Genomic DNA, 13,142 nt, shown 5'->3' with positions numbered 1-13,142 from the left:
TCTCCGCTTTTGTATGCTTATGCTCTTCTCTCTCAAGACGCATAAAAGCTTTACTGCAGAAGGATCCGAATGTCCTGTGTTGTTCTTGCTGGCGAGACAGTCACACGGGACAGATAATGAGCCCAGATTCAATTGCAAAACTAAATAAATTTGGGACTCTTTTGGTTGGGTTCCAGTTGGAGGTGGTGGGAGATTTATAAAAGCCATCCAAAGGGAATTAGAGTTTATGGATGATGCTACTCCCATGGATGAGAAAGATAGATTAGGTTTTGAAAGCTCACCAGTCTCTAAACTCAAAAACCCACCAATCCCTGAACTCACCCCAAATTCAGGATATAAAGTTCTTCTAATCCCCTCCCTAGAAAACTCTGTCCCCAAGAAACCCTACATACAGCCTGCCTCCTACTCAATTGTCTGTTGCTTCTCAACTGAGCAAAGGCAGCTACTCACTCTGTGTCTACCAAATAAATCTGTTAGGTTTGTTGAACAGTGTGACTTCATGGTATCCCTTGGCTCCTGGATTCCAGGATGCCTTTCCCTTCAGAGCTGCAACACTTACATGGGTGAAACCTTTCCCCTTATAGCTGTAACACTTATAGTGAAATGCATCCCCAAGAGTGATATATTATTTATGATTTATTAAAGCTTGATTGAGGATTCAGAAAAGCAGAAAAGCAAAGTCAGCCTCAAGCTATAGAGATCAGGCAGTAGTGATACACACCTTTAATCCCAGCAGCCAGAAGCTAGGAGGTGATGGTATATATCTCTAATCCTAGGACTCAGGATTAAAAGGTAATCGGATCTCTGAGTCCAAGGTCACCCAGATCTACACAAGATTGAATCAGTCTAAAAGAGAATTATAGCTTACACCTCTAATCCCAGCACTGGAGGGTTTTGAAAGACAGGACCAAGTATTCACTAGGAGGCATTCATTCTTATAGTCACTCATATTTAGCTCAGAATAAACTACTGTTTTGAAGTACAGTGTTTTGTGCTGACAAATGTGAATTTTAAGTAGGGAGTCTTCACAAGTGAAGACTTGAAGGAATTAGGAAATGTGCTTATTCTGTAGAGAGTCATGAGGAATCGTGGTTTGGGGCAAAAGAGTATGAGGCAACAGTAATAACCCAGGGGATATTTGAAGAGCCTATTTACAGAATGTGTCTTTAGTGTCCCTATGGAACATTCTATCCCTCTAGGCACAAGACAAGACTCTCATTTGAAGGTCTCCAAAGGGGGAGGCATGAAAAAGGTCAGAGTGGTATTTCTAGGTTTTATGTCTTGCTTCAGGAGACAAGAGCAGGGAGAAGATGGGTGAGCCTTTCCTTTTGCTTTTATCTCATGTGCTGTTATGTTTTGGGGTGACATACCCTAAAGCTTATCATAAAAACATTAATTATTACCATTTTGTCATGGTATTTGTTTTCTGTGTTTTCCTTAAATCCATCAGTATTATTTGTGCTGTCTTAAAGGGCTAAAAGCTAAAATTATACCTTTGAAAATAAACTTACTATTAACTTCTGCTTTATTATTTATCAGATTAGTGGCCCCATCCACTTACAAATATCCTTATTAAATTTTTGGCTTTCCTCTTGGAGTTTTCAAAAAATATGATGCTAGATTTATGTTAACTTGACAAAAGCTAGAGTCATTTTATAAGAGGGAACCTCAATTGAAAAAATATGCTCCCACAACTTTGGCCTGTGAGCAAGTCTGTGGTGCATTTTCTTGACTGATATGCAGATCCTGAGCTGGTGGTCCTGGGTCTATAAGAAAGTAGGCTGAGCATGCCAGGAGGAACAAGCCAGTAAGCAGCACCCCTACATGGCCTCTGCATCAGCTCCTGCCTCCAAGTCCCTGCTCCAAGATCTTGCCTTGGATTCCCTCAGTGAGGGTAAAACAAACCCTTTTCCCACCTGAGCTGTTTTAGTCATGGTATGTTATCCCAACAATAGAAACCCTAATATAGAAGGTATTGCTATAGATGGTTTTTCTTCTTTTGTATTTTAAACATAATCTTTATTAATTTTGGGGAATTTGACCTCATGCACCCCAATCGCACTCATCTCCCAGGCCCTCCATATCCACCCTCTACCTTTGTAGCATCACCTCCCAAAGGAAAACTTAAAAAATAATAAAAGTGAAAATATTAATTAAAACAAAAAACAAACAAACAAGAAAAAAATGACTCTTCCATCTTCCCTGTCTCTCCATCACCTCTTCATTCATCTTAGTGGGGTTGGGCACTGTAATGAGTCACGCAGTATACACTTTTGTCCATAGAACTTTACTTGCAAATGTTCACTGTGTACTGTTTTTTTGGTCAGGTTCAAGGCTTCTGGCTTCTGGTACACTATCAGTGCTGGACCCGCACTCAGTCTTCTCTTAGATGTCCTGCTCTTCTTCCAAGTCATGGAGACTACGCTTCCATAGGACCAGTCCCTTCATATGTTCCAGAAGGTCATAGATGTTGTAGATGTTGGGGTGTACCCACTCAAAGCCCTGTGTGTGTGCCTTGGTGGTAGCTGAGTCAGTCAGTCTGGGCTGCTGGAACCACAACCCTCAGGTAAGAAGAAGAGCCAGATCTCCCACACCCATGTTGAGGGGTGGAGCCATCTTTCCCAAGTGCAGGTGCCAACGCTCCTATGAGGAGAAGGACCAGCAGGGGGCAGGGGTGGTTCTCCAGTGAAATGGGGAGCTGGATATCCCCAGGTCAGTGAGGGGTGAGGCAAGCTCAACACAACCGTCATACTTCAACACATGCTCCAAAAACATGGTTCAACTCATGGTTCACATGAGCCCCTGTGATAACGGGACCCCTGTGGCAATGGACATCAACATTGGTCCCAGCTGCATCAGGACCATGGGCCCAGACATGGCCAGCAGCAGCAGTTGTCACCATGGCCCCAGTGGTCTCACAGGTTTCTCAGATCAGAATGGGCCCATTAGTAGCATGGCTCCTGGACTTCAACATGGTCCTGGGTGACGGGTCAGACCCTGGGCAGTTGCACAGCCTTCTGTGGTAACAGGAGTCATGAGCATCAATAAAAATCCTGGCTACAGTAGGACCACAGCCCCAGATATAGCCCTCATCAAAGCTTGAACCCTGACATCACTATGGCCCCAGGTGACAGTGTAGGGCAACCCAGCCTATATGGCCCTGGTGGCAGCCTGACTCTCAGGCACCAACATGGCCTCAGGTATCAGCCTAGACTCTATTTGCACACCCTTCATGGTAACAGGAACAAAGGACATCAATGCACACCTTGGCTGCCATAGGGCCATGGACCCAGACATGACCTTCAGCAGCAGCTAGGCAGCTAGGGCATGGACAGCATCCTGGCCTTAGATGGCACCTTGGGCCATTTATGTCAGCCTGGACACAACAACTGCATGTCCCTCAGAAATGAACATGGCCACAGATGGCAGCCAACTCATTTATCCTTTGGCAATGTATCAATTAAACCCCAGCTGCAGTACAACAATGAACCCAGACATGGCCATAGGCTACAGGTTGGCCCTGGATGACAGTATGGCCCTGAGTGGCAATTCAGGGCACTCAGATCTGTATGGCCCAGTGGCAGCATGACCCTTGAACACCAACATGGCTCTAGCTGTTAACCCAGATTCCTGACTTCTGCACAGTCTGTGCTGGTAACACCGACATCAACCCAACCCCCAGCTGCAGTAGGGCCATGTCCATAGCCCTAGACAGCACATTGAGCCCAGAGAACACCATGGTTCCTAGGGGCAGCACAGGTCACCCAGATCTGCATCACCCCAGCAGCTGCATATCCCTTACATCCCAACATGGCAAAAGTGGTAGCCCAGAACCCAGGCAACCTTGTGGCCTTTGGTGGCAACACAGGCCATGGATATCAACACAGACCCCAGCTGTGATGGGATCCCAGACCCAGACATGGTCCCTGGCAGCAGCCTGGACCCAGATGTCACCATGGCCCCTGGTGACAGTACAGACCCCCAGATAGGCATAACTCCTGCTTCAGGGTAGCCCTTAGATACCAACATGGCCTTAGATGGTGGCCCATACCCCTGGCATCTGCACACTCCTTGATGGCAATGGGCACCATGGATATCAACATAAACTTTGGCTACAGTAAGGCCATGGACCCAATGTGGCCCTCAGCTGTCACCCAGACACTGATGCCTTCATGGCCCCAGGTTGGGGTGGCCCCTGCATTGGCATGACCCTTGGGCACCAACATGGCACATGTGGTGACCCAGCCCCCAAGCATGTTCAAGGTCTTTGGTGATAACAGGAGACACAGATATCAACAGAGACTACAACTGCAGCATTGCCATGGACTCACACATGGTCCTTGACAGCCCCCCAGGCCTGGATGTTACTATGGCCCCAGGTGACCAGCAGGCCTCCAACATCAGCTTGTTCCTCACCACCTTAGCCTCTTTAGATCTGTCTCTCTCCACAGGACATGAACCATTCTGCCTTTCTCTTTCTCCCATGACCCACCATATATTGGCTCACCTTAATGGTGCCCAACCACCCAGTGCCACAAGGCACTGTGGCTTTTCTTCCCTACCCAGGGCAACTGACCCAGAGCAGGCATGTAAGTGTCCTTCAACCACCAGGTCCTAATGGCACTCTGCAGGCTCCAGGCTTTTATTCCCTATAGACACTTTTTCTTGCTGTAGAAAAACACTTAGAGGAAGAATGGTTTATGTTGGCACAGGACTAATGAAGGTTTAGCCCAGTGGTCCTCAACCTTCCTGATTCTGCACCTTTTTAATACAGTTACTCATGTTGTGGTGCAAGCATAAAATTATGTCATTGCTACTTCATAACTGTAAATTTGCTAATGTCATGAATCATAATGTAAATATGTTATATGCAGGATATCTGATATATGACTCCCAAAGGGGTCAAGACCCATGGGTTAAGAACCACTTGTGTAGTCCCTCTTGGCAGGGAAGACATGGCAGAGTGCATGGTGGTGGGACCACAGGGCCGTGACTCCTCATATCTTGATAGATAGAAGCATGGAGAGGAACCACCAGCACTTATCTAGATTTCTCTTTTTTACTCTGCATGGGATCCCATGGTACCCCTCCTCCTGTCAAGGTGTATCTCTCTCTTGTTGTTGAAACCTGTCTGGGAACACTCTGAGAAATACACCCAGGGTGTGCTTCTTGGGTGACTCCTAATCTAACTACTCTTCCAGGAAAAATTAAGTGTCACAGCCTCTACATCAGATAATGTACATGGCTCCTAAGTGGGGTCTGTGGAAGTTAGTAATGGTGGTGAGGTCACCAGCATTTGCTATGTATTCATCTAGAACATCTTGTTTGAAAATAGGTTATCAGTGGTCTACCTTGGGCTCCGAGGAGAAAACATGAGCCTGGTACTGGGCAGATAGTCATTATTATGGTGATCAAATGTATGGTCTGGTATGGAAGAGAGAGACAGAATGGTTCCTGTCCTGTGGACAGAGGCATATCTGAAGAGATGAAAATGGTGAGAAGCATGCTGTTGTGGGTGACTTGATCTGGGCCTTAGCTGCTTCTGGAGCCCATGTCTGGGTTCATGGCCCTGATGCAGCATTGGTCTGTGTTGATGTCTGTGGCTCCTGATACCACCAAAGGATGAGAGGATAGGGCTGTAGAGAGTTGGCCTCGCCCCTCACTGGCTGCAACACTAGAGAGAACTGGTCCTGTCCCTCACCCACTACAACAATCAGGAGAGAGAGTCCTACACCTCACCTGGGCAGCACAATGCAGCTGACTCTGTTCACAAGGACATGGATGAGCTGGCCCTGAGAGCATGAGAATGGGAGAGATAGCTGCATCTGCCATGTGGTAAGGGAAAGATGCCTCCCCTCACCCCTTGCTACCTGCAGCAGGTGGGTGATCTGACCCAACAACTCACGAGCTGCAGCACTAGGGAGAATGGGCCCTGTGCCTTACCTAGTCACCACAGTAAATTTGACCCTGTAGACAGGGGTGGGGTAAAGCAGCCCTGAGCTTATAAGAGGGGCATAGCTAATACCATCTCCCTCCTCTGAGATGTAGTAGTGGGGGTGAGAGAAATATGCCCTCTCCCTCCCCCTCCCCGCTACCACTTCCATCTTACAATATAGCTGACCCTCCCCTTTACCATTGACAACACTCAGAAAAGCAGGCCCTGTACCTCGTCTGGGCAGCACAGCAGAGCTGATCCTGTTGATTAGGTCAGGGTTGAGCTGGCCCTGAGAAGGTGAGAGTGAGATATCTGGCCCCACCCTTCATCTGCCATATGGCAGCATGGGTAGTGGAGAAATGCCCTATACACTCCAGCCCTCTATGCCTAGGGAAGGTGAGAGAGCTGGCCCTGATGGCATAAGAGCAGGAGAGCTGCTCCTGCCCCACATAAGCTGCACCACTCAAGAGAGAAGATCCTGTGCCTTGCCAGGGCAACACAGTAGAGCTGACTCTGTTGGAGGAGGTGTTGTTGAGATAGCCCTGAAGTTGTGAACATGGGAGAGCTGTCCCCATGACTTATCTGTCATGTGGAGGTGTGGATGACAGAGAGATGCCCCCTTACTCCTCACTACTCACCACCTTTGACAGACAGATGGGGAGGCTGACCCTCACCCTTCCCTGCTGCAGCATTCAGGGAAGCAGGGCCTGCTCCTCAGCCTGGGCAGCACAGTAGAACTGACCCTATTGATGGGGCAGTGGCTGAACTAGCCCTGAAAACATGAGTATGGGATGAAGTCCTGCCTCTCATTGCTATGTGGTTGTGTGGGTCAGGAAAACATGCCCTCCTTCTGCCCCTCAAGGCTTGTGGAAGGTGGGAGAGCTGGCCCTGAGGTCATAAGAATGGGAGAGCATTCCCTGCCCCTTACTAGCTGCAGCACTCAGGAGAGTGGCCCCAACACCTCACCTGGGCAACACAGTAGAGCTGGCCCTGATGGTGTAGGTGTGAGAGAGCCAATCATGAGGGTGTGAAAGCAGGAGACCTGGCTTTGCCCCTGCTTATGGCTGCAAGGGGTAAACTAGCCAGGGAGGTGGTGGAGAGCTCACCATGGTGGTAAGGAAAGAGTGGAGCTGGTGGGCTGACCAGTCCTGCAACTACGCAGGCCCAGAACCAGGGTTATGATTTGGCCTACCCCAACATCCAACCCATCCATGATCTGCTGGAGCACATGAAGGAGCTGGTCCTACAGACCCAAAGCTGCAGGGTCTCCATGACACAGAACAGCAATAGGATAACCAAGCAGAGTTCCTGTGAGGCCCCAGCATCCATAGTATAGCAGAAACTAGAGGCCTTGAACCAGACCAATGACTCTTTGCAATGAATGCTTGCAAGTAAAGATATATGGATAAAAGTGTTAACTGCTTGACTCACTGTGTGACACCACAGCTTCCATGATGAGATTGACTTTTCTTTTTTCTGTTAAATTATATTTTATTTTATTTGCGGGGGAGGTTGCAAGGGCAGAGGGTGGATATGAAGGGAGGAGGAAATGAATGGGATCGAGATGCATTTTTTTGTGAAAAACACAAAAAAATAATAAAAAAGTTAAAAGAAAAGTTAATATATTATCATTGTTTAGCACATGCAGATTGATCCCCCATTACCACAAAAAAAAGATGATAGGTACATGCATAGATGATAGATAGATAGATACATAGATACACAAACACATAGAAGATATGATAAATGGATACAAAGACAAATGCACAAATAACAACTGTATATGTGTGTGCATTTAACAACCATTCTATTAAATTTTACATAGGAAAACTTAATTTCTCTTTTGTGTTCATCTGTTTCCTAATTTGCTCAGATCAACCCTTATTATTCTATAATTTTTTGAAACTTTAAAGGAGAGAACTGCAGTTTGCACCCTGCTTCCTAAATTGGGAAGGAGAGCACTCTCACTCACTTTGTTCAAGGACTGGCTCTCAGTGGAAGTCACACAGTCCTAGAGAACAGAATAAATTCTGGACATCCTGTCCATCCTTTCCTAGTGCCTGGCTTCAACACAGGGCTGCAGCTTGTTCTCCTCAGTGCCAAAAAAGCCAAATTCTTGCCATGTCACTGCTCTTCCACAAGCAAATTTAAGTCACCATTCACCCTAAAGAGTTGTGGTTTTCACATTTTAAAGTTGATTCACCCTTATTTGTACAAAAGTCTTAGAAAAAAATAGCCCTTTCCACCGACTCATCACAGACAGGTGAGCGATCCCCTGCTTCTACCCAATTCTTGTCCTAAGCGCCTTTCACCCAGATCCCTCCAGGCTTGTCCCTGCTTGAAACAGACACACCCAGGCAGGGAGGAGCTCCCTGAATCTGCGTACAGGCCACTCTTCCTTCCCTTTCCGCTGACTCATCGCAGACCAGGTGAGTGACCCCCTGCTTTTACCCAATTCTTGTCCTAAGTGCCATTCACCCAGATCCCTCCAGGCTTTTCCCTGCTTGAAACAGACACGCCCAGGCAGGGAGGAGCTCCCTGAATCTGGGTACAGGCCACTCTTCCTTCCGTTCCTGGCAACCGATCCACCAGGAGGTGAGTGATCCACTGCTCTTACCCAACTCCCTATCAAAACCCCATCCATCCCGATCTCCCTGGGCCTGCTCCTGCTTGGGATAGACCTGCCCAGGCAGTTAGGAACCCCCAGAGCCTGGAAACAACCCTATCTTACTTCCTGTCCCACCCCCACACACCCGATCCCTATGGAGGCCTAACTCCTTCACAGTGAGGAGACTACGAGGAGAGGCAAGAACATCCAGAGCTTCAGACATTGAATTCCTGGCCCACACACACTACAGAGTAACAAGAGGAGATAGAGAGATCCTACCTACACTCACTGGAAAAAGATATGGGAAGAAGACAGAATAAGAACTCGCTCAACAACATAAAGACCAATATGACACTACCAGAATCTAGGGACTCCACTCTAGCAAGACCTGAAAAGCCCAACATAGAACATGAAGAAGAGATGGACCTCAAAAATTACCTCAACAAGATGATAGAGACCTTCAAAGAGGAAACAAGAAAATCCCTTAAAGAAATAGAAGAAAAAGCAAGCAAAAAATTACATGAAATGGAGGAAAAGACAAACCAAAAAATTCAAGAAATAAACAAATCTCTTAAAGAAGCTAAAGAAACCCAAGATAAAACAACCAAACAAGTGAAGGAAGCTCTTGAAACAGTTCAAAGCATGAAAGCTGAATTAGACACAATAAAGAAAACACAGAATGAGACCATGTTGGAAATGGAAAGGTTGGATAAACGATCAGGATCTAAAGACTAATAGAATCCAAGAGACAGAAGAGAGAATCTCAGCTATTAAAGACTCGCTAGAGGATATACATTCATCAACCAAAGAAAACCTCAAGTCCAACAAATCCTTAACACAATATATCCAGGAAATATGGGACACCGTGTAAAGACCAAACCTAAGAATAATAGGTGTAGAAGAAGGTGAAGAAACACTGCTTAACAGTACAGAAAACTTATTCAACAAAATCATAGAAGAAAACTTCCTCAACCTACAGAAAGATATGCCTATGAAAGTACAAGAAGCTTATAGGACACCAAACAGACTGGACCACAAAAAGAAGTCCCCCCGACACATAATAATCAAAACTCCAAATCTACAGAATAAAGAGAAAATATTAAGAGCTGCAAAGGAAAAAGGCCAAGTAACATATAAAGGCAAACCAATTAGAATCACACCTGACTTCTCAATGGAAACTCTGAAAGCCAGAAGGTCTTGGATAGATACCCTACAAGCACTAAGGGAGCATGGATGTCAACCCAGACTACTGTACCCAGCAAAACTTTCAATCACTATAGATGGAGAAAACAAGATATTCCATGACAAAAACAGATTTAAACAATACATATCCACAAATCCAGCACTACAGAAGGTTCTGGAAGGAAAACTCCAACCCAACGAACATAACTACATGCACAAAAACACAGGCAATAGATAATCTAATTTTGCCAAACACAAAAAGAAGCAGGAGGGCAAAATCCACACACAATGACACCACCAACAATAAATCCAAAACAAACAAGAACCAATGAACAATGGACATTAATATCCCTAAATGTCAATGGTCTTAACTTACCCATAAAAAGATATAGGCTAACAGAATGGATACGAAGACAGAATCCATCCTTCTGCTGTTTACAAGAAACACACCTCAACTTCAAAGACAGGCGATACCTCAGAGTAAAAGGATGGGAAAAGATTTTCCAATCAAATGGCCTCAAGAAACAAGCTGGTGTAGCAATCCTAATATCTAACAAATTGGACTTTAAACTAAAATCAATCAAAAGAGATGAAGAAGGCCATTTCATACTCATCACAGCAAAAGTCCATCAAGATGAAATCTCAATCCTGAACATCTATGCTCCAAATACGAAGGCAACCACATTTGTGAAAGAAACATTGCTAAAGCTCAAACCACACATAAAACCACACACACTTATAGTAGGAGACTTCAACACCCCCCTTACGGCACTAGACAGGACCACCAGACAGAAACTTAACAAAGAAAAAAAGGACCTGAAAGAAGTTATGACCCAACTGGGGTTAACGGATATCTATAGAGCATTCCATCCAAACTCAAAAGAATATACCTTCTTCTCAGCACCACATGGCACCTTCTCTAAAATTGACCACATAGTAGGCAACAAAGCAAACCTCCATAGTTACAAAAGAATTGAAATAACCCCCTGTATCTTATCAGACCACCATGCATTAAAGCTAGAATTCAGCAACAATACAAATGGCAGAAAACCTGCAAACTTTTGGAAAATGGATAACACCCAATTGCACCATTCCTGGGTTGAGGAAGAAATAAAAAAACAAATTAAATGCTTCCTAGAATCTAATGAGAATGCAGACACAACATACCCAAACTTATGAGACACTATGAAAGCAGTGCTAAGAGGGAAGTTCATAGCATTAAGTGCCCACATGAAGAAACCAGAGAAAAGTCACATTAGAGAACTGACAGAACAACTGAAAGCACTAAAGCAAAAAGAAGCAAACTCACCAAGGAGGAGTAGACGCCAGGAAATAATCAACCTGAGAGCTGAAATCAATAAAGTAGAAACTAGGAAAACATTACAAAGAATCAATGAAACAAAGAGTTGGTTCTTTGAGAAGATCAACAAGATAGACAAACCTCTAGCCAAACTAACCAAAAGGCAGAGAGAGAGCACACTAATTAACAAAATCAGAAACGAAAAGGGGGATATAACAACGGACACTGTGGAAATCCAGAGAATCTTTAGGTCATACTTTGAAAATCTGTACTCCACAAAATTCGAAAATCTAATGGAAATGGACAGTTTCCTGGATAAATATCACTTACCAAAATTAAATCAAGATCAGATAAACAGTTTAAATCAACCATAACCCCTAATGAAATAGAAGCAGTCATCAAAAGCCTCCCAACCAAAAAAAGCCCAGGACCAGATGGCTTCACTGCAGAATTCTACCAGAAATTCAAACAAGAACTGATACCAGTACTCCTCAAACTGTTCCGCACAATAGAAGCAAATGGGATATTGCCAAACTCTTTCTACGAGGCTACAATCACTTTGATACCCAAGCCACACAAAGATAGGACTAAGAAAGAGAACTACAGACCGATATCCCTCATGAACATTGATGCTAAAATACTCAATAAAATATTGGCCAACCGAATCCAAGAACATATCAGAAAAATCATCCACCACGATCAAGTAGGCTTCATCCCAGGAATGCAAGGATGGTTCAACATACGAAAAACCATTAATGTAATCCACCATATAAACAAACTGAAAAAGAAAAACCACATGATCATCTCACTAGATGCTGAAAAAGCCTTTGACAAAATCCAACATCCCTTCATGATAAAGATCTTGGAGAGAACGTGAATAACAGGAGCATATGTAAACATGATAAACTCGATATACACCACACCAATAGCCAACATCAAACTAAATGGAGAGAAACTCGAAGCTTTTCCTCTAAAATCAGGAACAAGACAAGGATGTCCACTCTCTCCATACCTCTTCAATATTGTACTTGAAGTTCTAGCTAGAGCAATAAGACAAAAACAGAGAATCAAAGGGATACAAATTGGAAAGGACGAAGTCAAACTTTCACTATATGCAGATGACATGATAGTCTACATAAGTGACCCGAAAAACTCTACCAGGAAACTCCTACAGCTGATAAACACCTTCAGCAAGGTAGCAGGATACAAAATTAACTCAAAAAAATCTGTAGCCCTACTGTATACAGATGATAAACTCAATGAGAAAGAAATCATGGAAACATCACCTTTCACAATATCCACAAGCAACATAAAATATCTGGGGGTAACACTAACCAAAAAAGTGAAAGACCTGTACAATAAGAACTTTGAGACTTTAAAGAAAGAAATTAAAGAAGATACCAGAAAGTGGAAAGATCTCCCGTGCTCTTGGATAGGCAGAATTAACATAGTAAAAATGGCAATCCTACCAAAAGCAATCTACAGATTCAACGCAATCCCCATCAAAATCCCAACACAGTTTTTCACAGACATTGAAAGAACAATACTCAACTTTATATGGAAAAATAAAAAACCCAGGATAGCCAAAACAACTCTTTACAATAAAAGATCTTCTGGAGGCATCACCATCCCCGACTTCAAGCTCTACTATAGAGCCATAGTTCTGAAAACAGCTTGGTATTGGCACAAAAATAGACAGATAGACCAATGGAATCGAATTGAAGACCCAGATATTAACCCACACACCTACGAACACCTTATTTTTGAAAAAGGTGCTAAATCCATACAATGGAAAAAATATAGCATCTTCAACAAATGGTGCTGGCACAATTGGATTCGGACATGCAGAAAATTGCAGATTGATCCATACCTGTCACCACACACGAAACTTAAGTGCAAATGGATCAAAGATCTCTCCATAAATCCAGCCACACTGAATCTTCTAGAAGAGAAAGTGGGAATAACCCTTGAACAAATTGGCACAGGAGACAGCTTCCTGAACATCACGCCAGAAGCACGGACACTGAGGTCTGCAATCAATAAATGGGACCTACTGAAACTGAGACGCTTCTGTAAGGCAAAGGACACAGTCAGTAAGACAAAACGACCACCCACAG

Source organism: Cricetulus griseus, chromosome 4 (assembly GCF_003668045.3).
Source record: "Cricetulus griseus strain 17A/GY chromosome 4, alternate assembly CriGri-PICRH-1.0, whole genome shotgun sequence".
Classification (NCBI taxonomy): domain Eukaryota; kingdom Metazoa; phylum Chordata; class Mammalia; order Rodentia; family Cricetidae; genus Cricetulus; species Cricetulus griseus.
Note: the sequence above shows the minus strand (reverse complement) of the source record.